At 41.8% G+C, this 21,742-nt stretch overlaps 2 protein-coding genes across 33 annotated transcripts in view; one reads left to right on the forward strand and one right to left on the reverse strand.

Moving 5' to 3' along the window:
* CRB2 (crumbs cell polarity complex component 2) overlaps positions 1 to 6,602 on the reverse strand; it is a 73,225-nt gene extending 66,623 nt beyond the window's left edge. For 3 of the 4 annotated variants that reach the window (XM_074608931.1, XM_074608930.1, XM_074608929.1), the window contains exons 1-2: positions 6,407 to 6,602; positions 2,164 to 2,580 (exon numbers count right to left, since the gene is read on the reverse strand). The gene's annotated coding sequence lies outside the window, so the exon portion shown is untranslated. The remainder of the gene's footprint in view (positions 1 to 2,163; positions 2,581 to 6,406) is intronic. The other variant, XM_074608932.1, reaches the window with a different exon arrangement.
* STRBP (spermatid perinuclear RNA binding protein) overlaps positions 6,164 to 21,742 on the forward strand; it is an 80,501-nt gene continuing 64,922 nt past the window's right edge. For 12 of the 29 annotated variants that reach the window (XR_012590076.1, XM_074608957.1, XM_074608967.1 and 9 more), the window contains exon 1: positions 6,933 to 7,050. The gene's annotated coding sequence lies outside the window, so the exon portion shown is untranslated. Of the gene's footprint in view, positions 6,392 to 6,416; positions 6,559 to 6,774; positions 6,890 to 6,932; positions 7,051 to 7,376; positions 7,586 to 17,286; positions 17,342 to 21,742 lie in introns of those variants that run through there. The other 17 variants (XM_074608971.1, XM_074608955.1, XM_074608965.1 and 14 more) reach the window with 13 other exon arrangements.

The following is a 21,742-nucleotide window of genomic DNA, read 5'->3' on the forward strand; positions in this document are numbered from 1 at the left end:
TTTGTCTCACTTCCCTTTCTGTAGCGACAAGAGTTTGTTAGATTCCACTAACCTGCAGAAACACTTTGAGACAAGAATTAAAATTACTTTTTTTTTTCCCCTCCCCACTGACAGGAGCGATCATGGGCCCTCCTCTCAACGTCAGTGATGAGCAATATGGCAGCAGTCCTTTGAATGAGTCCATTCTCTTTCTATTTGAGCGATGCAATCCGTACTTTGAAAAAAACCATTAAACTAACTACAGAGTTTTAATTTCTCGGGAAACACTCCTGGGACACACACCACAATGAAATAATTTCAGCAGAAGACATGTCTGCACACGCACAGTCGCATTTTAAATAAGCTTGTTTACTATTATGACTTCTATAATGGCCACTGGTGGAAAAGTTTTAATTATAGATTCAGCAGTTGCCAGAATACAACTAGCAGGCTGAAGACGGCACAGTCTACACAACAATTTAGATGTCAGGATGGCCAAGCCTATCTGCCTTCCACTGTGCCCTAAACGACACCTATAAAAATAAGATTAAAGCACTTCTGTTTACAAATGGTTCAGGAAGCTTCTGGTTTGCAGGTTCACTACAGACAACTCCACTTGGGCTGGTTCTAGCCCAACAAAGTAAGGAGAGAGGCAGTGCAGGGTCATACCAAAGGGACTGGGATGCCAGGTCTGGTACAGCGTATAGCAATTCGCTTGCGAGTGTAAGGAACACTCTGTACCATGGCACTCTGCAAAGTTAAGACACATCAAGCAGAAGTGGGAAATCAGATTAACAAGTAGAGCAGCACATATTGAGATATACACTCTTTTTTTTTTTTTAACCTAGACCTTTGTTGTTTTTAATAATTGATATAAAGTAGCAAATGACTCACTAATTGCACTTCTAAATTGTAACCCAACCTGGAATCAATCACACATGGCATAACTTCTGTTCTTATTTGAAGCTAAATCCACCACAGTGCATGCAGTAGCCTCTCTAGTAATTGCATTAGTCATAACCTGAAAGTATTTCCCACTTACTTGGTTCCAGTTTTGCTTGCTTATCAAGCTGATTCTCATCCCTATTGCTAAAAAGATCTCTGAAATGTTACCCCACAGAGCCTGCTCTGGGACTTGAAGAGCACTGCGGTACATTTCATGGTGTGATTCCACCTCTTTTAGTGTCTAATTTTCCTCCAGTACCATTTTATCTCCTTTGCTCCATTCCAAAGTCAAACAACTATCAGTCAGGATTGCACCAGATATTCGCAAGTACTCTGTTAACACTCTTAGTAATGAGTTAGATACACAAAGAACTGCCAGATTTATGAATGTCATATTTTGTTTTGCAGAAAAGATTCTAGATTTTTAAGTACCCTCCACAATGGATAGTCACCTGCTTGACTCTCTCGCTTTTATGCCTAAGAGATACTTTTTAAAAAATTAATACAGATCTTGTAAGCATTTTTCTGAATAAAACTCTTTGCAACATCATGCCACAGATTAACTATCTAGTAGCTGTGGGTCAAACAAAAACAAAGGCAGAATGGAAATAAATAAATAAATAAATAAAGTTGGAATCAAGTATACACAAACCAAGGTAAGTTCTGACACCAAGGATCAACGGGGGATGCTCGAGGAACAGTGAGATGCCATTTGAGAACTACAAACATGAACTCAGTTAATCAACTTCTGCAGGAAACAGACAAGCTACAGCCCGTGTTAGAGTAAACCTCAACAGTACTCGTGCTCCCAGCTGCGTGGTGAGAACCCGTGCACAAGTCCCATCAGTCCCAGCACAAACAGGGTGTAAGGAGAGTTACTTGGTTAAGGCTTGGATATACTTTCAGGAGATCAATACCCACACACAGTTACACCTACCACAAGCAATGCTTATCTACCCCAGCAAAGACTATTCAGGTACTGATATCATCTCATGTTTCTTTTCCCCCACCGTGACTCTTCTGCCCACATTCTGCAGAGAAACAGATTCAATTAAAATCTGCCAAGTTTTCACTGTTGATTTCCCTTCCCGCACCCCCAGACCACTGCCAGCAATTGACTACTCAGATATTTAGCCTTTGATTTTAATGCAGATCTGCAGAAATATTTTTATTGACTCTGGGTTTTCATACTCGCATAGTCGCCCTGCAAAGATAGGGGATTTAAAAAAAAATGTTTACCCTTTCTGAATGCAGCTTTAATCCGCTCAACATCTATTTTTATGCTGCTTATATTATAACCTTTTAACTTTCACCTTCTGCTCTCTACGTTGTTGGGGTTTTTTTTGTAGAAACCAGATGACATCATGACTTTCCAGTTTGTTTTCTGTATCCTTTGGCATTCTACCTCCCTTCTTTTCTCATGAATTCTCTCCACACAAGCAAATACACAAGACAGAAGAGTAGCTCTGGACACTGTTCTGTGTTGTACAGAATTGTTTCCAACTTCATTCTTGTCATGAAGGATGAGTTGCTTTTTCAAACTTCAAGATTTTCTTCAAAATACTTCACATTTGCAAGTCATCTTCTTAGCTTATCACCTTTCTAAATCCAAGCCTCTTGTGTGGAAAGTATTCAAACGCTGCCAAACTTCAAAGCCTGCAAACAGACACATTAAATGTGTGATTAGTCCCCCTGAAATTAAAGTTAAGCACATGTAATTATTTGTTTTTATAGGTTAAAAAGATGTAAAGTCAAACAAGTTCCTTTTCAAATTCTACAATTTTCTGTTATTTTTAAGTTCTTGTGAAGCTTATGAGACTAATTTCACATGTAAAGATAGCTTTTTTTATGGAGATTTTAAAAATACACGCCTCATACAGAGTTTTTTTTTTCCAATTCAAAGTCTGTCCTCAGATATCTTTGCACAAATCCCATTAACTTTAGTGCATGTCTAAAGGCAGGATTTGAAACCTGTAAAGAACTGGGTCACTGGACAATGGTAAGTCTAAAACAGAGATTTCTGAATTATAACAAGAGAAAAATACCTCTTCCCTCAGGCACTAAGTGAACATTCCCATTTGTCTGTAAACAATACCAAACACTTGAAATTTCCTGGGTTACATTTCATCTTTGCTCACTTTGGATTTTTCCTTTTACTATAGCTAAAAGCCGTTTGGTCCTTAGTATAGTATTTGTAGCTGATGCAGGATCATCGAAGTCCACCATCCCATGGGGCTGCCTCACTGCAGATTTCAGTGCCTGGTTCACTCCAAACTGAAAACCAGTAGCTGTCAACAACTATTTGTAAAGGGTCCCTCTCTTTTTCTGGGGTTTTTTGGTCCCCAGAAAAACTGCTTTCACATGCTGGTCATAGATACTAGCTCCTGCCTTGCCTCTATTTTTTATTTAATACTGGTAATAAAATGTCTTTATCACACTTATAGAATATGGTGTAACCAGGTATGAGATCTACAAGCAGGAAAATCAGTCCAGGAACAGAGATTTTTTTTTTTTTTTTTTTACAAACTAATTCTACATTTATTGTGTAAGTAAACATCAGTGAAAGAGTCTTAGGAGACTTCCATCACCATGACTGTTCTCTGCATTAGCACCTCAGATCTGTATACTGTTCTCATATGATTGGTTTTATTCCATTACATACACTTGTTACAGCACAAAACCTACACAGTACTTAAAATCAGGCCATCCCAACCTAATCTGGCCAGTCAGGAGATATAAAAAGACAGGACAAGCCACTACGCAGTATTCAGGAGATAACTATGAGTTCCCTTTCCACATGCACTTTTCCTAGAAAGTTTACATTTGCCAGAATCATTTAGATTGTCAACCTGTTTCAAAAAAGCAAAAAAAACCCAATAAAACAAACGAACAAAATCCAAGTTACACACTAACAACATAAACTTTGTATTTTCAAAGATAATATCACCATTTAGATTTGCTTCTGCTCACAACTGTGAGGACAGCCTACTGGAATGGGCACCAGGCTTGGAATTTTAATCCAGACTATGCTACTTGTTGTGTGTGTGACCTCCAACAAAGTATTTTACCTAACTTAGTCTCTGCATCTCTACAGCCTTCCTGATTCCCTCGGTTGTGTAAGGATAACATTCAAGAATACATGACAATGTCTTAAATATTTCAGTCAAAAGTTCTGCAGGAAACACATGTTATTTCCATCATAGTTATATATTAAAAAAAAAATATCTTTCTATGCCAGTATTTTGTCCCAGGAAAGAGCATAATTATTGTTAATTACTTGAACTTTCATCAAGGTAAATCTAATTCCAGATTGCTTTTGGCGCAATTCAAGTCCCCATCTCTTACTGAGTATACTTAGAGATATAAATTTAATCTTCTTCCTTTTTATTCCATGAAGCCTAAAGACAGATGTTAACTTTTTTTCCAAACCTCAGATGTTCTTTTCCTTGTTAAATTTATACCCTTGTACTGCAGCGCCAAAGCTCTTCCAATCCCCTGTATTCTAAATTAATCCATCAATCCCCTTTCCTCTGTGTTTTTGCCCTTGGCAAATCATTAGCCCAAGGGAGAGCTCAACAGAAAAATTCAAGATTTCACTCAGACCACAGCTGAAAATATCTTTCTTCTGCCTCTGCAAAAACCTCACTATCTGAGATGCCATCTCTTGCAGATTTTTCTCTCCTTACTACACTTCCAGTTTCACTGCACAGCCACTAATTTTCACAGCTGCCCCTTCCCATTCCACTGTCTCCTCCAGCAGCCTTCCTCTGGCCTATATTTGTACTGTGTCTCTATTTGCTGTAATCAATTTCAAATAAAAATATTCTCATGTTAAGTCCTAGGGCCAGTCCTTGATTTTCTAGCTATTACCTTCTCGCCCCTTCTCAAGGCCTACACTAATATTTTAATGCCACACAGGAGATTTAGCTAAACTCATTCATTGCTTTGAAACCTCTTGATCCTAGACTTGAAAGCAGTAATTGAGATTCCTCAGATTTGTTTCTCCTTTCAATCCTTAAAAATAATGAGATAAAAGTTTGTTGCAAAAGTAGAGCTACTTCTGTCTGTTCAGACACTTTAACCACAGGCTTGCAAAGAAATATACAAAATCTATATTTAATTTGAACAAGCTGGATCCCTCACTACATGTAAAGTTATTCATGCACACGTGTTTTCTACTTCCACTCTAATGCTGCAAATCGCTCTTTTGAATGAAAGTTAGTGTTTCACTTCAGCACTGCAAATCTCCTGATCCTACTGCCTTTTGCCAAAGTCCCCCCATAGGCCGCTTCAGCACAGCATGTTGTGTACTGATTATTTTGACATAGAGCTCCCCAGTCAACAGTTTTTCATTTTTACAGCCCGTATAAAATTAGTTTTGAAAAGTGTCAAAAGTGATATTAAATATGATTGCCATAGACTTATACATTGAAAGCTGAGTTTGAAAAGGCACTTAACCTAGAAACCTGGTAGAAGTTTTGAAGCATTTGTGTGAAGATGTTGGCCATTTGGATGTTGAAGCAAAATCATAAAGGTTATGTGGAACACAAAGAAGAAAATCACACCACCTCAACCCTCCCTCCTCACACCTAAAGGTTTTGGCATGCTAGCACTTTTCTGAAGAGTGTGATGAAGAACAGTACATGGAGCTCTCACTTCAGCTTCACTGTGGTGCCCATCTGCTCTAGAACAGTCAGATGTCCGGGATTAGGAAGAATGATCGCAGGGCAGCTGAAAGCTAACTTGAACCCTTTTGTCTTGAGAGAATGATGGCGATCATTGAACACTGTATCCCTTGTGAAGCCTGACCTGCCTAAACACACCCCACAGCTGCCTGGATTTTAATGTCCTCGGACAACCACCGAGGATGCCATACGGAGAACAACTGCTCACACGGAAACGCTACTTCTCAGCTCAATTTAGGAAACTGCACTCTTTCTGCACTGCTTTAGATTTTGCACTGGGATATAAAACCCATGGGGGTCGTGCCCCGCCCGGGTGAGGGGTGCCAGGGCCCTGCCTCACACTTCACCCCCGCCTTCGCCCCGTCCCCTCAGCCCTGTCCCATCCCTCCCTCCGGCCCAGCGTCCCGGCCCTGTCGGCGCCCGCCGCCTCCCGCCCCTTCAGCCGGCGGGGCCGGGTCTGCCTGTGGTGAGTATTCACCCTCACGGTCCTGGGCTGCTGCGAGCGGGGATGGCAGACGGTGAAAGCACACGCCCAGTCCCCGACGAGGTGCCCCGGCGCGAGGGCGGCGACTTCTCCCCGCCCTGAGCGGGGCAGGGACGGTCCTCCCCCCCCCCACACACACCTGCCTCCCGCCGCGCCCGGCCGCCCCTCAGACGGGGATGGGGAGTACCCTACCGCGCTGCTTGCGCACTCTGCGCCCGATACGCTAGCACCTACGGCATTTGCGCAACGGGAGCCCTCTCAGGTGCAGCGCCTGCGTTGACGACATTACGGAGAATTCGTAAGAAACACTAACCTCTTTGAGGGGCTTTACGTAAGTGGCGTTCCTAGGTGCAGGCTTGGCCGCTGCTAACCCGCGTGGCTGCAGGAGCTCTGCGAACTGCAGGGAGCCCTCTCCGCGGGCGGCGGGCGCGATTACGCGGTTTACGCAAGGAGTAGCGGCCCCAGGTAGGAAACCGGCCGGGCCGAGCCCAGCAGCTTTACGTCAATTCCGTAAGGCTGCGCTGGGCTGGCCGCGAGGAGGGAGGAAACGACTGGTTCCGCGCCGCTACGGAATTGGCGCGGCGGCCCGGCATCCCCCTACGCAGTTGGCGTAAGGCTCTCTCTCAGGTGCAGGGAGGGGGCGGGCTCACGTTGCCCGGCAGTCCCAGCCTATGGGGGCGCCGGGCGCTGTCACGTGCCGCAGCCCCGCTCGCCGCTGCGGAGCCGGAGGAGCCGGACGGGGCCACGGAGCCGGGCCGGGGCCGGGGGGGCTGCGCCGGGGCCGGCGGCGAGCGGGGTGAGGCGGGCGCGCGGCGGGGCCGGCGGCGGGGAGGGGTGGCGGGCGCCGGGCGGCCCTCCCTGCGCGCCCCTGAGGGGAGGCGGGCGCCGGGCACCGCTCCTCCCACTGCACCGGGCACTGCGGGCAGGAGGCAAGGGCAGGACACGGCGCGGGAGGCGGTGCGTGAGGGGAGGGGAGGGGAGGGGGGGGCGCTGCTGCGCGCGCGGCGGCCGTTGGGGCGGGGGGTGTATGTGTGAGGGGGGGTCTCGGCGCCCTGAGGGGCCGCCATCCCTGAGGGGGCGGAGATGAGGGGCTCGGCGCCTCGGGGCGCGCAGGCGGCCGCCCTGCCCTTCCCCCGGCTGTGTACCTGTCCGCGGGCGCGCAGGTGGCCGCGGGCGGGTCAGGGTGCGGGGGTGGGGGGGGACTCCGCCGGTGTGTGAGGTGGTTCCCCCCGCCGGGCAGGGCCGGCAGTCCCGTCCCTGACAGCCCTCCATCGCCCGCCCAGGTGCCGTGGGAGGGGAGGACTGCGAGCAGCGCCGGGCTCGGCGGGCGAGCTGCGCGGTAGCCATGGCTCCCCCGCCAAAGTTTGCTCCGGCCGCGCCGTGGCGGCGCATGGCCCGGCCCCCCCCCGTTGCCCGGGGACGCGGCCGTGCTCCCGGTGACCGGCCTCCGCGCCCAACGAGGGGAACCCGCGTCCCGCTGGTACCGCCGCAGGTCTGAGGGAAACATCATCGCTGGGTTTGGTTTTGTTTTGCTTCCTCCTCCTCTTTCGTTCTGCATTTGCTTTGCACTGGATTTTGTTAATCATTAACCCACTAATTTTTCTGGAAGTGAGAACTTAGACGGGATAACTGAGGGGTCTCATGCAGGCTCCTGAAGTAAAGCAAAACTTGAGTTTTAAATCAACATAGAAATATGCGTTGTCTAGCTAAATGTCTTACTATTTATTTACATGGCTCTGAAAATGGTACCGTGTGATTTACAGAAAGTAAGAAGAAAATGTCCTGCTCCAGAGAGTGCGTGTTCCAAATACCTCATGCACAGAACACGGTAGTACAAAAAACTTATAAAATGGGGGGTCCTGAACATGTCCGAATTTGGGTTTTTTTTTTCTTAGCTGTATTCTAGAGTTTGTTAACATTTTAAAAAAGTTATCGTACTTTGTTCTGAAAACTTAGAAATTCTAAGCGTGGCTACAGTAAAGAAAGACTTAACTGGGCATTGTTGTCAGAACATAAGGTATTTCAAATCCCAAGTTCCAAAAAAGTGTTTGTGCAACTTTAACTTAAATTAAAATAGCTGGGCTATTTAACTTAAATTAAAATAGCTGTTTGTTCCAGAGAGCGTTTGAAACATAGCCTTCTAGGGTAAAGACAGAAAATTAAAATAATTTCCTTCATTCATGCAGAATAATTTAACATCCTTGGAAAGAATGGAGAAGGAAGGTTTGCAAAACTTGGTCTTATTTTATTTTTAAAGATATGGTAACCATTTTTGAGAGACCCAAAGGAAGCAACTGTGGAGGTAGAGAGGGCCTAGTATTTGCAGGAAGGAAGGAAGGAAGATGGAAAAGAGCTATCTGTACTTTGAGGGGAGGCCTTAAAAACAAAACTTTTGTAATGGGAAGGGAGGAAGGCCTGACAGTGTCTCTGTAGAGGTTGTATTGCTTTATTTGTACAAGGCTGTTGCTCATAGTGTCTGAAAAGCAAAAGTGTTTTCTAAGGATTTAAATAGTCCACCTATAAGACGGGCCATCAGAAATGTGTAAAACCTGGGTTGTAGTTATTTCCTGCCGGTGTAGAGAGGAAGAAGAAATCCATGTCAGCCAACTGTGGCTGGAGGTAGCTTCTACTAAATTCCTGGTCATTTTTAGGAAGTTGGACTTGCCTCTGGAAGTTCTTGGCACGTATCACTTTCTTCTCTCTGGAACTTTACAATCATTTTCCTCTGCTTCATGGTGTAGAATGAAGGGAGAGATGGGGAGAAGAGCGGCTAAGGATTGCTAATAGTAAAGTTTTAATATTTTCAGTTTTCTCTTTCTCAGAATCTTGTCATTGATGGTACAAGTCCAGTGCTGCTTTGGCATTTCTAGTGGAGTCTTTAGTCCTTGCTAACTTTCTTATTCCTGTTTCTATAACGGGGTTTTATTTGCATAGGCTGTTAATCCAAACATCATTACTATTGACAATATTGTCATCTCTCCACAAAGAAGATGCTGAAGTGCCAGTTCTTGCTCCAGGTGGTTCACAGGTTAAATGCAAGGTAGAAGTCTAGGACTTAATTTTTTGGGGAACTGGAGATAGAACCTCTCTAGAAATACTTGTGTTTGGTGCTGGGGGGAACCCCAGGTGGTAACTGATAATGGGTGTTGCTGAAAAGTGACCAAATCCAGCCTTGTGGTTTGTCCTAGAAGAAGGAATTTCAGACATGATTGATTTAACACCAAAAGTTCCGAAGCAACTGAGAAGAAAGAGGGAATAAATGGAAAGATATAACAGAAGATGGCAAAAGGCATGCCATGCCTAAATGTGAAAGGAGTAGTTGAAACTTCAGTGGATATGCAGATTTCGGTGACCCTTGTTTGTGACTTGTAAGCAGCTTTTTCTATGGATGTTCATTCAGTAACAGAGCTCTCTTCTCTTGAAGCCCCTCAGTTAATGTTCCTCAAAGGCCTGTGGGTGAACTGAGATTTTTTTTTTTCTTTTTTCAACTGTGAAATCCTGTTTGGAAATAAAAAAAAAATAAAAAAAAAAGTAGTCTAAGAAGCTGCTTCATGTTGTGAAAAACTGCACTGTAGAATCATAAAAGCTGCAGTTTTTCCACGTTGCTTTGGAAGCAGCTGAACTTTGTAACTTGGCATGTAAATAGAGCTCTTTGAAGAGCACGTCCATGGCTGGAAAGAGGGGGAGAGAGAAGTGCCCTGGCTGGTTAGCAAGCTTTTGAGTGTGTAAAAAGCCACTGTGAGCATGCTTTTTGAAGTATCTGTCAAAACACAGAAGAGAAATTTGCAGAGTCTTGTCCTTGGTTGTGGTGATGTTCATACACCTAGAATTGGCCAATGTGTCTAAGCGTAAATATGAAACAGGAAAACAGTGGCCGTTTGTGTATTTCCGTAGACTGGGTGAAGGAGGGCACTCAGGGCAGTTGAGAGGAAGGTACCCAGGAATGTGTTGGTCATCCGAGGGAGATGCTAGGCGAGTGAGGATGCAGAGGTTCCATCTACACCTCGCCATGCTAACTTTCAGTTCTTGGCGAGTTAGGATTTATGGTAAGTCTAGCCTTGCTGACAGAGGACTTTAGCATAGCATTTTGATTTCTGTAATTTACTTTGTATTGAGGTTGGGGGAGGGACAACTTTTCTGTTCTAACAACATCCACACGAGGAGCACTTGGCTGATGTAGCGTCCTGGATTTGCTATAAACTGAGCAATATTGGCAAGTAAAGATTGCTTTACTGCTGTATATGCTGCAGTGATGAAATCAAAAGGAAAATTCCTGTTTCAAGCAACATGAAAAACAGTTACAGATTTAAATAGCAGAAAAATGCAAGTCTCAAACATTTCTGTAGAAGTCATAGTTTGAGTACATTTTTTGTACTTGCAGCGGGATTTAACAAATAAAACTTTGTACTTCATACTTAAGAAAACAGAAGCCTAAGCTGCCTTACCTGAAAATATTTGATTATATTTTAAATTAAAAACGATAATTGATACAAGCTATGAGACCTAAGATGATATTTTTTTCCAGTTGTATTTCTGTATTTCTTGGCATTTGTGTAGTTTTTGCTTCTTATATGCAAGTCTTTCACTGAGCAATGGGGACAGAAAACATAGATAGTGGCACGTGCACTGTGTCAACTCAGATGAATAGTGTTTCTACACTATTTTAACTTTTTTGAAAACCTTAGTTCATGTCTCTCTAAGAAAAAGCATGTATAGGAGTTCTTACGAATAATACGAGTGAGTTGCAGTTTGGATTTTTGGACTCTATTTTGTAGCTAAATTACCTTCTGTTTCTGGTTCTCTTACTCTAAACATCATGGAACGGAAGAGGAATTGTTGGACCTCACTCCATGTTGATCTGTTGCCTTGTATTCATACTTTTGCTTTGCAATGCATATACTGACCTTTCTGTTAATGTCCTATGTGGTATAGGAGTGTAGACAAGGTGCTGGTTATAGAAGCATAAGAAAAAATTCAGGGTATGTAATTTGTTCTGCTGTTACTGAAAGGTATGTAAAGCATGGTATTGGGCTGCTCTGTCCCTCCTCCTTCGCTGGCTAAAACCAAGAACCCTGAGACTAATCCAATGCGTGGATTTTCCATGCAGCTGAGCAGGGCCGCTGTATTACGGGGCCACCTGCACATTTGGTGATTGGCTTCTCAAGTAGTAAAGGCCATGGATTATTAAAACCCATGCCCTTGTTGTTTTACTCCATTGATTTTTCTATAACTGTGCAAAACTTTATAACTTCTTTGTAGTAAAATATTTTCATAATATTCTGGTAAATTAAAGTGTAAATGGATGTTGAAGAGGAATAATCTTGTGAAATTGAAACTGCTAACTCATTTTAGGGGATCTTTTGGATTGTGGAAACTTAAATGATCCTGCCGCATGGGTTGATTTAAACTAGTTCTCTTATGTTGTGGTTTGGCATACTGTTTAAGAGCCTCAAGATGCTACTTGTGATTGACATAACAAAATGTAAATTATATGCTGTTTTACTAGGCTCTAATTTATCTGTCCTAAGGTTTGTGTACCAATAGTAATAACCTTTTCTTACAATAATGTTTCTCTTTCATGTAATGTCTACATAGGGGAATTAAATGGCTCTTAATTGTGTGCTTAAAAATAAAATAAAATTGGGGTGTGTCTGACTAGCACAGAAAACCAAGTTTTGCTGCTGCTTGTTCTTTTTGTGCGTTTACTTTAAGTTGACTTTATTGAAAAATTAAATGTTTGAATTTCTGGTTGGGAAGAATGTTCTTACTAGTGGGTACTCAGGAGATGTCAGAGAACTTGAAGAATTCTTAGAAAACAGAATTGATTAAGATTTTAGACCTTAAACTTTGATGTAGTTAGTGCTGAAGAAGTGAAATGACATTGAAGCAGAACTTGGCATTTGGCTTTACGGTGAACTCAATGGTGAGAAACTGATGTTGCCTCTTAAAAATTGCCCCTTAGTAGAAGCGGAAGAGGGCAAGTTGATTTTGGAGGCCTTTACTTCTCTATTTCCTCTGATTCTTGGGAGGGGAGGTGCTTTCACTAAACACATTTCTTGTTTGACTTGTAATACAGCAAATTTGAGTGTTAGCGTAGTGTTTTACGTATTGGGCCCTAAAGTGTCTTTAGAGTTCTCTGAAGCACAGGTATGATGTTACATGTGAAAATGTTTCTCCCAAGCTATTGGATTAATTTAGTTGATTATGACTCTAAACAAAATCTTCCTCTAATCCTAGTTCTCAGCTGGCAGTACCTGCCTTCCTGGAAAAGTGTAAACAGACTACAGGTGTGTATGGAGCCTCTTTGAAGCTGGCTTGGAAACAAGTATTGTGTGTTTCTAGAAATGAGCTTTGGCAAAACAGTCACTGGAGACACTGAGGAGACTTGAGGCTTGGGAGCAGGATCTTCTTGGGCATGCAACACTGCTGATTTCCTCCAGTGAGATTTTGCCATAAAATGGCTTATCCTAGTGTGGATGATATTGTGAAACCGATACACCTTTTTTATTCTGTATTTTAAAGGGGGTAGGCTGGGTCCTGTAAGAGTGGACTGTGGTAAGTCCTAGTTAATCTTGGAGGAGGCATAAAAAAATTTCAGTATTTGTTGCAGGGCATTGGGTGGCTCTGACTTTTTGTTATGTAGCAGCCAAAGCATTGTTACCAAGAGCCTATTTAACCCTTTCTATAAACGTGATATCTCTCTTGAATGTCCCCATATTTGCTCTTTAAAAAGATTGTATATAATTCAGCAAAGAAACAAGCTGGCATGCTGCACCCCACTGAATTTAGTTGCCATTGTTGAAATAGGTGATGGTCTTAAAATTGCTAGCTGGTATATAGCTGAATAAAGAAGGTATTTAACTAAAATGCTCCTTTTACAGCCTGCTTAGCAAAGCATTGAATGGTGTACTAAACATATCACATGGAGACTGGGTGAAAGCCTACAGTTAAGACAGTACAAATCAGTTAATTTAAAAAAAAAAACCAAATTACAGCTTGTATAAAAAAGAAAAAAAAAAGGCATTTGAGTTCTCTGTCCTACGGGAGTCAGCTGTCAAGAGTGAAGCTGTACTGTTTCTCTTACGGTATGTAGCATGATCCTAAAGGCTCCAACGGTGTAACCTTATGTAGATAAGATGAATGGCATTGGGTTGCGGATGTTTTTGTTAATCATAGAAACAAATAACATGTTATCAGAGCATCTGAAAGTGCTGACTAATGTGTGTTAACATTTAATCAATTTTGGAGTTGGATTTGAATAACAGCTATTTATGTGGTGTTAATTACGCGGTCCTGGGCATGGCAAGGACTGGTGAGAAGTGCAGGCTGGCCGCGGTGCTCCCGCGGCGCTGAGCCGGTGGGGAGTGGTAGCAGTCGGCACAACCGGCACGGCTGGTTTTTCCAGCTATGCTGCGAGGAAGCTGTGTGATGTTCTGATAGGTGTGTAACTGATGCTGAGTTTGGGTGAAGACATCAATTTTCCAGTACGAAGAAAAGAAGAAAAATTAGTCACTTATTCCTATTTTTTTGATACTTCTATGCTGAAGGGGCAGCTCTTTGCATATGGAAACTTGCTCTTTTTCTCTGGTTATGGGATGCTGTAGTTTGCTTTCTGACCCTCCACAAGCTTAGTACTTTTCTGCTTTCTTTATCTACTTTGCTTGATTTCCATATGTATAATAGGACAATTTTTGAGTATTTGCTTTAATGGAAAAGACCCTGGAATAGAAGGGGGAGCTGTAGGTGTACAGTGTGTGTCTTCAGGGAGCGAAGTACCACCGAATACGTGCAGCCACTGGAAAGCTGAGGTATCATGGGGACCAGTAGGGGACATAGAGCTTCAAGTAAGATAATGGAAAGGAAGGGGTTGCAAGGAATCCATAAAGGACAAAATGGAAGACTATAAAACTATATAAAACTTAAAGACTATATAAAGTGCTTGCAGAGGAAACTGAGGATGGAAGGTACCCATAAAAATCTGGTAAGTGTTTAGCCTTGTAATATCATATTTTGTGGTAAGTGTGCACCTCAGAGCCAAGCCTGGACTGACTTTAGAGTAGTAAGAGAAATTTCAGGTTGGATTGTACTTTACTATGGAGGTGGATTCTATAATTCTGACTGGCTATTTTTTTTCTTTTTATATAGCATGCCTAGGTGGGGTCTTCTGTTAATATGATAGTTTAGATGAGTGTTAGTTATGTAACACCTTGCCCTAACACAAAGAGAAAAAAAATGTGCGGCCTCAGTTCTCGGCTTCTGCAGTTCCTTTCCTGAACAATAAGTGCAGTGAGAACTGGATATTTCTTTTTTTTTTTTTTAAACCTTAAATTAGACTGAAATCCTCCCTGAGAACCTGTTGAGGCCAAAGGCTGGACTCTTAACTAAAGTGAAGGAGCCTGGGCTCATTTTATCTGCCTCACAAAGACTTTTGACATTTCTGAACTGAGAAATGAGATCTCGGATCTAATCTTGGATATCTGCTCGAATTATTTTGTAAATGCATGTGGCACAGAGACTTGGAACACTTGGATTTCTTCTCCTCTTCCACTTCCAATCCTAATCTCTTTGTCTACTCTGATAGCTGGTTTAGCCCTACAGAAGATGAGAGGAAAACATAAATGCCCCAGAACTGGTTTCTCCCATCTTTGCTTTGAAAAAAACCTTTGCCATGTCATAGATTCTTAGTGATTATCATCTTTTCAGAGAGATAAAAGTGTTTGGTAAGCAGCTATTCAACATCCTAACGCTTCATGATCTCTTGATTTGATGTCTAGATAATTGGACTTAACAAATAGATTAGAGCTTCTTTGGTTACCTGGTTATGTTGTCCAAGTCTTTAATCATATAGAGACTTAATTTGTTTCTTTACAGTAATCAGCTATGCCTTTTGGATGACCTTAAAGAGGGGTGGATGTCTCACTGGGCCTCTGTAGACTTGAAATGTGGTGTTTCTTTTGCATGGTAACCAAGGATGTTATGTTGTGTGCATCACAGCCAAGCCTTGAATAATGGTGCACATTCCTTCTGAAACTGGTAAAAAGACCAGTGAGTAAACCCTTCAATACCAGGCACAGGGCAACGCTGTGATCCAGCAAAGAAGGTCTGGTGATTAAACTGAAAGTATTGATTAGGGGAGCATTTGGCCCCTTTTCAGGTTCTGCCACTGATTTACCGCATGATTTAATTTCTTAATGTCTGAAGTTCCCCTATAAAGACCTGAAATGTTTCCCTCTCCTACAAAACCTGTTACTTTAAAACCAGTAATAAATGTACTCTGGTAGATACGGTGACAAGTGTTCTAGAAAAGCCAGGAAGAAAGGCACATCCTGGGAAGTTGGGGGGAAACAAGGCTGATAACTTCTTTGCTTCTGGTGGGTGAGGGTGAAATTGGTGACTGCCAAAAATATGAGCTCAGAGAAGTAGCTTGTTCTGCTCTGAGCCCACATCTGTACACACCTCCTCATCTCTACAGATGGCCAGGAGGCTGAAGAGAGAACACAGTTATCTAAATTTGTGTAAGAGAAAGGAATCATGACTCCCACCTTGGAGACGAACAAGAACCTCCTGTAACTGGGGTATTTTCAACAGTTCAAAAAACTTGGTTGAATTTTCAGCCTTAGCAAATTATGTGAAACCTGACACTGTTTATAGTTGGTAAATAAATATTATTTTATATTACTTTGTATTAAAAGATGGTTGGCTGGAACTGTATTCTTTATTCCTTCAAAACTAGCCTGCTAAGGAATAAATTTGATCTAGAAGTCTTCTTTGTATGCTTATGCTTTAACAACTTATAAGATACTTTTCCACTTCAGATTTCATAGTACTTCACATTTTGGGAAAAACAGCTGTCACCATCTAAATAGTGATGGTACTATTTGAATCAATCTTGATAAAAAGCACAAAAATAAAAATAAAATATTTTTGTGTTTATGTTTCTTTTCTACTAATGTTAGTGTGGGAATAATATTGTCTTTTTGCAGGTTGGTTATTTCCGTACAGTCTGCTTTATCTTTTGTGGGAATTCAGTCATTTTTCTTTTGCTTAGCCCGTGAGATAAAGGATAGCGTTTAGAGCAGGTAGCTGGGAGTCAGCATTATATAAGTAGTGAACTCTTGACCAAAAATCTGTTTTTGTGGATGCGGCCTTATGTAATAAACCAATAATAAGAGCAGTTTACAAAGTACATCTTTGACAGTTCTCTGATTAACCCCTGTTCTTTGCAGACAAGGGTTGAATACTGAATGTTCCTGAATGGTGACTCTGTATGTTGCTCCCCTCCACCCTGAACACTGAAGAACCCGAAACTGTAGACTTCCTGACCCTTTTAAAAACAAACGAGCAATGTTGTTTAACTTCTTGCTATGGGTCAGGAGCCTGAGCTTCATGCCAAATTTCAGTGTGAAGCAAAGTAAGACTGCGGAGTTTAGAAAAAACACTTGCAAAGAGTTACATGGAACTACTGATACAGCTACGACTGTTGAGGCACTGTGACTTATTAAAGCAGATTCTTAAAAAGGAGGTGAGATATGGCCTGCCTTAAACATTCTTTAATAAATTACAGTCCTTAGTTGAAAAACTTAGCAAGTGCATAGGTACAGTATTTTCTGTTCCTTAATATGGATTGTGCATTAGTGTTAAAATAACTATCATTTTACAAATGGGTCTGCTTTTTCTGTGTAGTTGGGTAGTAACATACCTCTGCTTTGGTTCCCGTTGAGATGCTTCCAACTGTGCTTTTAGTAATGCAACATAAGCGTAGTGTCATTGTCATAACAGCATTCCACCCAGAGTGAGAATTTGCAGCAGCACCATACAAAGATGCAGTTGGTCTCTCCCATACAGGATTATGTCAGTCATCATTCCAGCCCCATGTGAACCTTCTGTGATGGCTGTGTCGGGTTCCATGACATTTTGGAGGGGAGCGAGTGTTCTGAAAGAATATTAAGGGTAAAGAGGATTCAGAAGAGTTTTCAGAGAAATAGGCAAATACAGAGTTGAGCTAAGCTGAGTGGGATCAATTAATTGCCCAATGAGGTAAGAGAGTCTAGGTGAAACCATCAAATGTGCTTTCAGTATTTGGCGTATCCATTTACCGATGCTTCTGCAGTTACTGCAGGGTTTGAATATCATTGTACCAGTGCTTCTGCAGTTGCTGTAGAAACTGTTGGCTCAGGCTGTCTCCTTGCAGTTCTCCTTCAGAGGAAGAACTGCTTGAGGAGAGCTTGTCTGGGCATGGGACTCAGTGGTACGTTTATTGTTTTCTTTCACACTGTGATCTGTAATCTTTATTTTAATATAAATCCCTTGGCTAGCTTCTTTTCTTTTGCCTGTAAATGTTTGATCTGTATGTGGTGCTCACAGTAAAGTAGTTCTCTTGTGCCAGAAGAACAAAGACTTGCTTTCTGTTTGCGCTGGGCACTACTGATTCGGAGTAGTCCGCTGGTTTTACTGCCAGTTTTAGCAGGTGCACCTTGTCTCAGTGAGTTCTCTTTACCCTCATCACACAGTACAGTAGCAAGCCTCATGCACAGTACACAGGAGGTTGAATTTTGTCTGCAAGCTGAGGAGTACAGGGATTTGCTGTACTTCCCCTCTCTTTTCTTTGCTCCATTTCCATTATTTGTGTTCCTTGTGTGTTGCAGTTGGACTAGATGGTCATTGCAGGTCCCTTCCAACTGAAAATATTCAGTTCTAACAAAATTCGTAATATCTTGTGAAAAGACTTTTTGTGTGCATGGGTAGGGTTTGTGTTGGTAGATTGGATAGTAGTTTGATAATATGCATGCACAAGATAATCTTAAGTCTTCAGAATGTTGGAACAGATCAGAAAACTTGACAGCCTTATACTGTAGAACTCTGTAGCATTCAGTCATAGAACCGTGTAGAGAGAGGGTTGTTGGTGTGGAAAAGATTGAAAAATATTTCTTGGCTGCTCTTGTTCAGAAAGAAAAATGTCTTCTAAGTTTGTCACGAGGTTGCAAAAACCTACTGTTCTCTTCCCGAAACATGGAGAACGGGAAGGTTGGAGGGAAGGGGGAGAGCAGGCAGAACTGGTGCAGGCTTGGTTGACAGGGCCCTCTGTGCTGTTCTTCCACAGCACAAAACTGGGTTTCCTCTTGCCAGTCTCTCTGTAGCAGTTGAGCGCTGCAGCACAAGAACAGCTTGCAGATATTCTGGCACAGAAACGATTAAACAGGCTAGCTTTTAAGACTAGTATGGAGGGAAAGAGATGAGCCCGTATTTTTTAGACCTCTCTGTGTTTGGTGTACAGGAGATAAAATTGCTTGCCTGGAAATCCAAATATCCAGAAGGTATGAAGGCCAAGGGAAGCAGTACGTGTTTGTTGCATGTGTACATTTGCTTTTCTTTTGTTTGTTTCTTAGGAGCCTAAGAAAGGACAGGGTTAGGAGGAAAAAGTAACATCAATAGGTATAGAAAGTGACCTTTTGGCAGAGTTTGGCTTACTGTAGGGATCATCATATTGAAGTACACGCTCTGTAGTCCCCTTGTCAACAGATCTAGGATCAAAGCAGCCATCCTGAATGAACTCACAGAAATTATAAACTGCTGTTGGATGGCTGGAGATACTGTTTGAGGTGCGTGCTTTGGGTATAGGCAGGGTAAGTGATGGCACACACTCCTGCTCATCCAGGAGTTGCCAATTTCTGATTTCTAAGAGAGATGCTGTCAGATGCTGCATCCTTTTTGTTTGTTTTTGGGTGTTTTAGATGACTATCTAATAGTGTGAAGGCTGTTTTGGTATTTTTTTAATTGGTTCATTTTTTTGTTTGTTTGTTTTGTTTGCTATTTAAGAGAGAAAGAAGCATGAGCTCCCTTATCCTCCATAGCCTGTTCCTGTGCCACCTAGAGCTTTAAAAATGCCAAGTGGCAAAGACAACTGCCTTTCTTTTTTTTCTTTAAAACTAAATGATATGCTGGAATTTGGTGTCCAGAGTGAGATGCTTAATGCTGAGGAGTGGGCTTTATAGAGTTGGGCTGTGCAGCTTCCCCTTATCTTACAGAATAGCTCAGGTCCCTTGTTAGTGTCCTGAAATGTTCTTATTTTTCTGGCTTCTGTTCTTCCTGAGAACAGACTGCATGTGTCCTGCTGCCTAACAAAAAAGGGACTCCATTGTTCTCTTTTGAAAAAGACACATAAGGTTCCTGATTCCACATCAGTTTGACTTTTAAAAGTGTGGAGTGCTCAAAAAATTGGACGCCTGAAAATAGGACACATTCTGAATTAGATTCCTGAGTTTAATCACGCTATATTCAGATACTGAATTGCTAATTTGAATTTGATGAATCTACAGGTAATTGTTGTCAAGCATTTACTATGACAGTTTGCCAAGCTGGCCTGTGAACGATGGCTGTGGTCCTATGAGGGAGAGACTGAACAGCAAAAGCAGCCAGCAGTGCAGTGTCTGTTCAAATGAAACTAAAGAAGCCTAAGTAAAGGATGGAAAGCCAGAAGGAGGGGAAGACAGCATGCTCCAGAGCTTAGTGTGTATGGTAAATTAAAAACTGCTTTTCCAAGTCCCACCACTGATTTACCATGGCATTGGGCAATGGGGTCTCTTCTGAGTGCAAAAGTAATGTTTTTGAAGGGCTGTGGAATTCTTGTGTGTGTAGCTGAGGTCTGATATCTTTTTGGTAATAAAAGCACCTTGAAGCTTGATAGTGCAGTCAAAATGGAAGAGACTGAGTAATGTGTTTCAGTCTGTGCTGTTAAGTCCAGCCTGAAGATTGCCATCTCCCACAGGTTAGAAATGGAACATTGGGTAGTACTGTCTGCTTACCGGTAGATGGAGAAGTAGTTTCCCAGATTTCTTTGTTTTGTAATCTCTGAGCTGTTTCATTCAATTTATTGTTCATTGTGTAGCAAAAAACCTTAATCTCTTGACTGGCTGCAGAGACAACGCTAGTGAACTTGCAGGGATTGCCAGTTGTGTCCACAAAACAGCTTGGTGACACCTGCATACTTTGAGTATCTAGTTGTAGTATTTAAGAATGCAATATATTCTCCCGGTGGTAAATGGCAAAAAAATACCACAACCGCTTTGAATTAATACAGTTATGTAAGTAGTGTTATTTAGCAAACTGTGCTTATTCTTCAATGGACATAACTTTGGTTCATCTAGTAGCTTTTAATTTTCACAGTGATATTCCAAGAGGAAAAAACACTAAAGTTTTGCTCTTAGCGCAGAGATAAATGGAATGTCTCTGTTGCTTGTCTGAAACCATGTGTTGAAAGGCATGATTTTTTTTCCTAACAGTTTTACAGAGTAATAGGACAGAATATGATTTGGATTACAGAAGACGCATGCTGGGTCAGTTTAAAGTCTGCCAAGTTCTAATTTGCAATTTCTAGAAAATTTAAAACAGAAACATCTGAGTGCCTGCAGAAATCATCATTCTAAATTTAACTTGTAGATTTTGTCTCAGTAAAGCATGAAACTATCTGGTAGTATCTGTCCACTGAATTTCAGGGACAACCTTTGCTTGTGTTGAGAGTTCTGCCCTGGTGGTTCTGGCATTGTTTTCCTGGTCCTGCAGTGTAATGCTTTAGAGTTCTAAATGCTTTAGAGCAAAATGCTATGTGAGAAAGTGCTGGCTAGGTTTAATTACTTCTTTTTTTGTTTCTCTCAAAACAAGCAAAAAGCCTCTGGAAGAATGTTCTTTCACCTTGTTATTGTTTTCTTTAATGTATTTCTGCAGTTAATTAATGATGAACTAACTTTTTAAAGTGGTTCTTATTGGCCTGTGAATACTCTGTTGCAGTAAGTGTAGGAGTTTCCAAGTATCACTGAGAAGGCCCAATATAGACACTTTTGTTTCCGCAATAGAGGATCCATGCAAAGTGAATAGAAGAACTCAGAAAACAGCAGAAGCAAGTGCTCTTTCAGTGCACAAAGCAACACATACACGTACTTTTTTAAAAAAAAAAAAGGATTTTTCTCATTAACACAAAAGTTTCAGGTTTTTAAAGTTGAATTTTTTTTGAACTGTGGAATAAGCTAGATTGATGGCATTATAATTTTACATTCTTTTACCACTAAAAGTATAATTTTAGACACTGAAAACAAGCAAGTTTTTTGTGCTGACAAGAGCAGAGTTCAATGTTCATGTCCCTTTGGTTCTTGTTCTCCTTGCTGTTGTATCCTGTAATAATGATGGCGGTGTGACATGGACACAGATTTACATAGGTGGCTAAGCAGGCAATAAAACTGTTAAGATTCTAATCTAGCTTCCTTGTAACTTCTCACTGAGGGATGAAAGGTTTTTATGTCCTATTGCCAAGCTCTGGAGAATACCATCAATTTATATAGTAGCTGGCTTTTAATTCTGGTTTTGATCCTGTCCTCTGTATCTTGGACCGTGCACTCTTCTACCCTGACAGATTGTGGTTTTCCAAGGGGACCTTCTTTTGAAAAATAAAATAAATCCCATCAATGTTGCTTTTAGGAACAGCAGGTTTCCTGTTATCAGGGAAACTGAAGTGGCTAGACACAAAATGCAGTTAATGGCCCAAAATAAACTAACTTGGATTGTTTTTCTCTAGTTTTTCCCCTGATAGTAATTTCAAGTGTTACTTTTAGCAACTATAGTATATGAAGTGAGCTTTGGGGAGAAAGTGAGAGTTTTG

This window comes from Larus michahellis, chromosome 15, assembly GCF_964199755.1.
Source record: "Larus michahellis chromosome 15, bLarMic1.1, whole genome shotgun sequence".
In the NCBI taxonomy this organism is placed as follows: Eukaryota; Metazoa; Chordata; class Aves; order Charadriiformes; family Laridae; genus Larus; species Larus michahellis.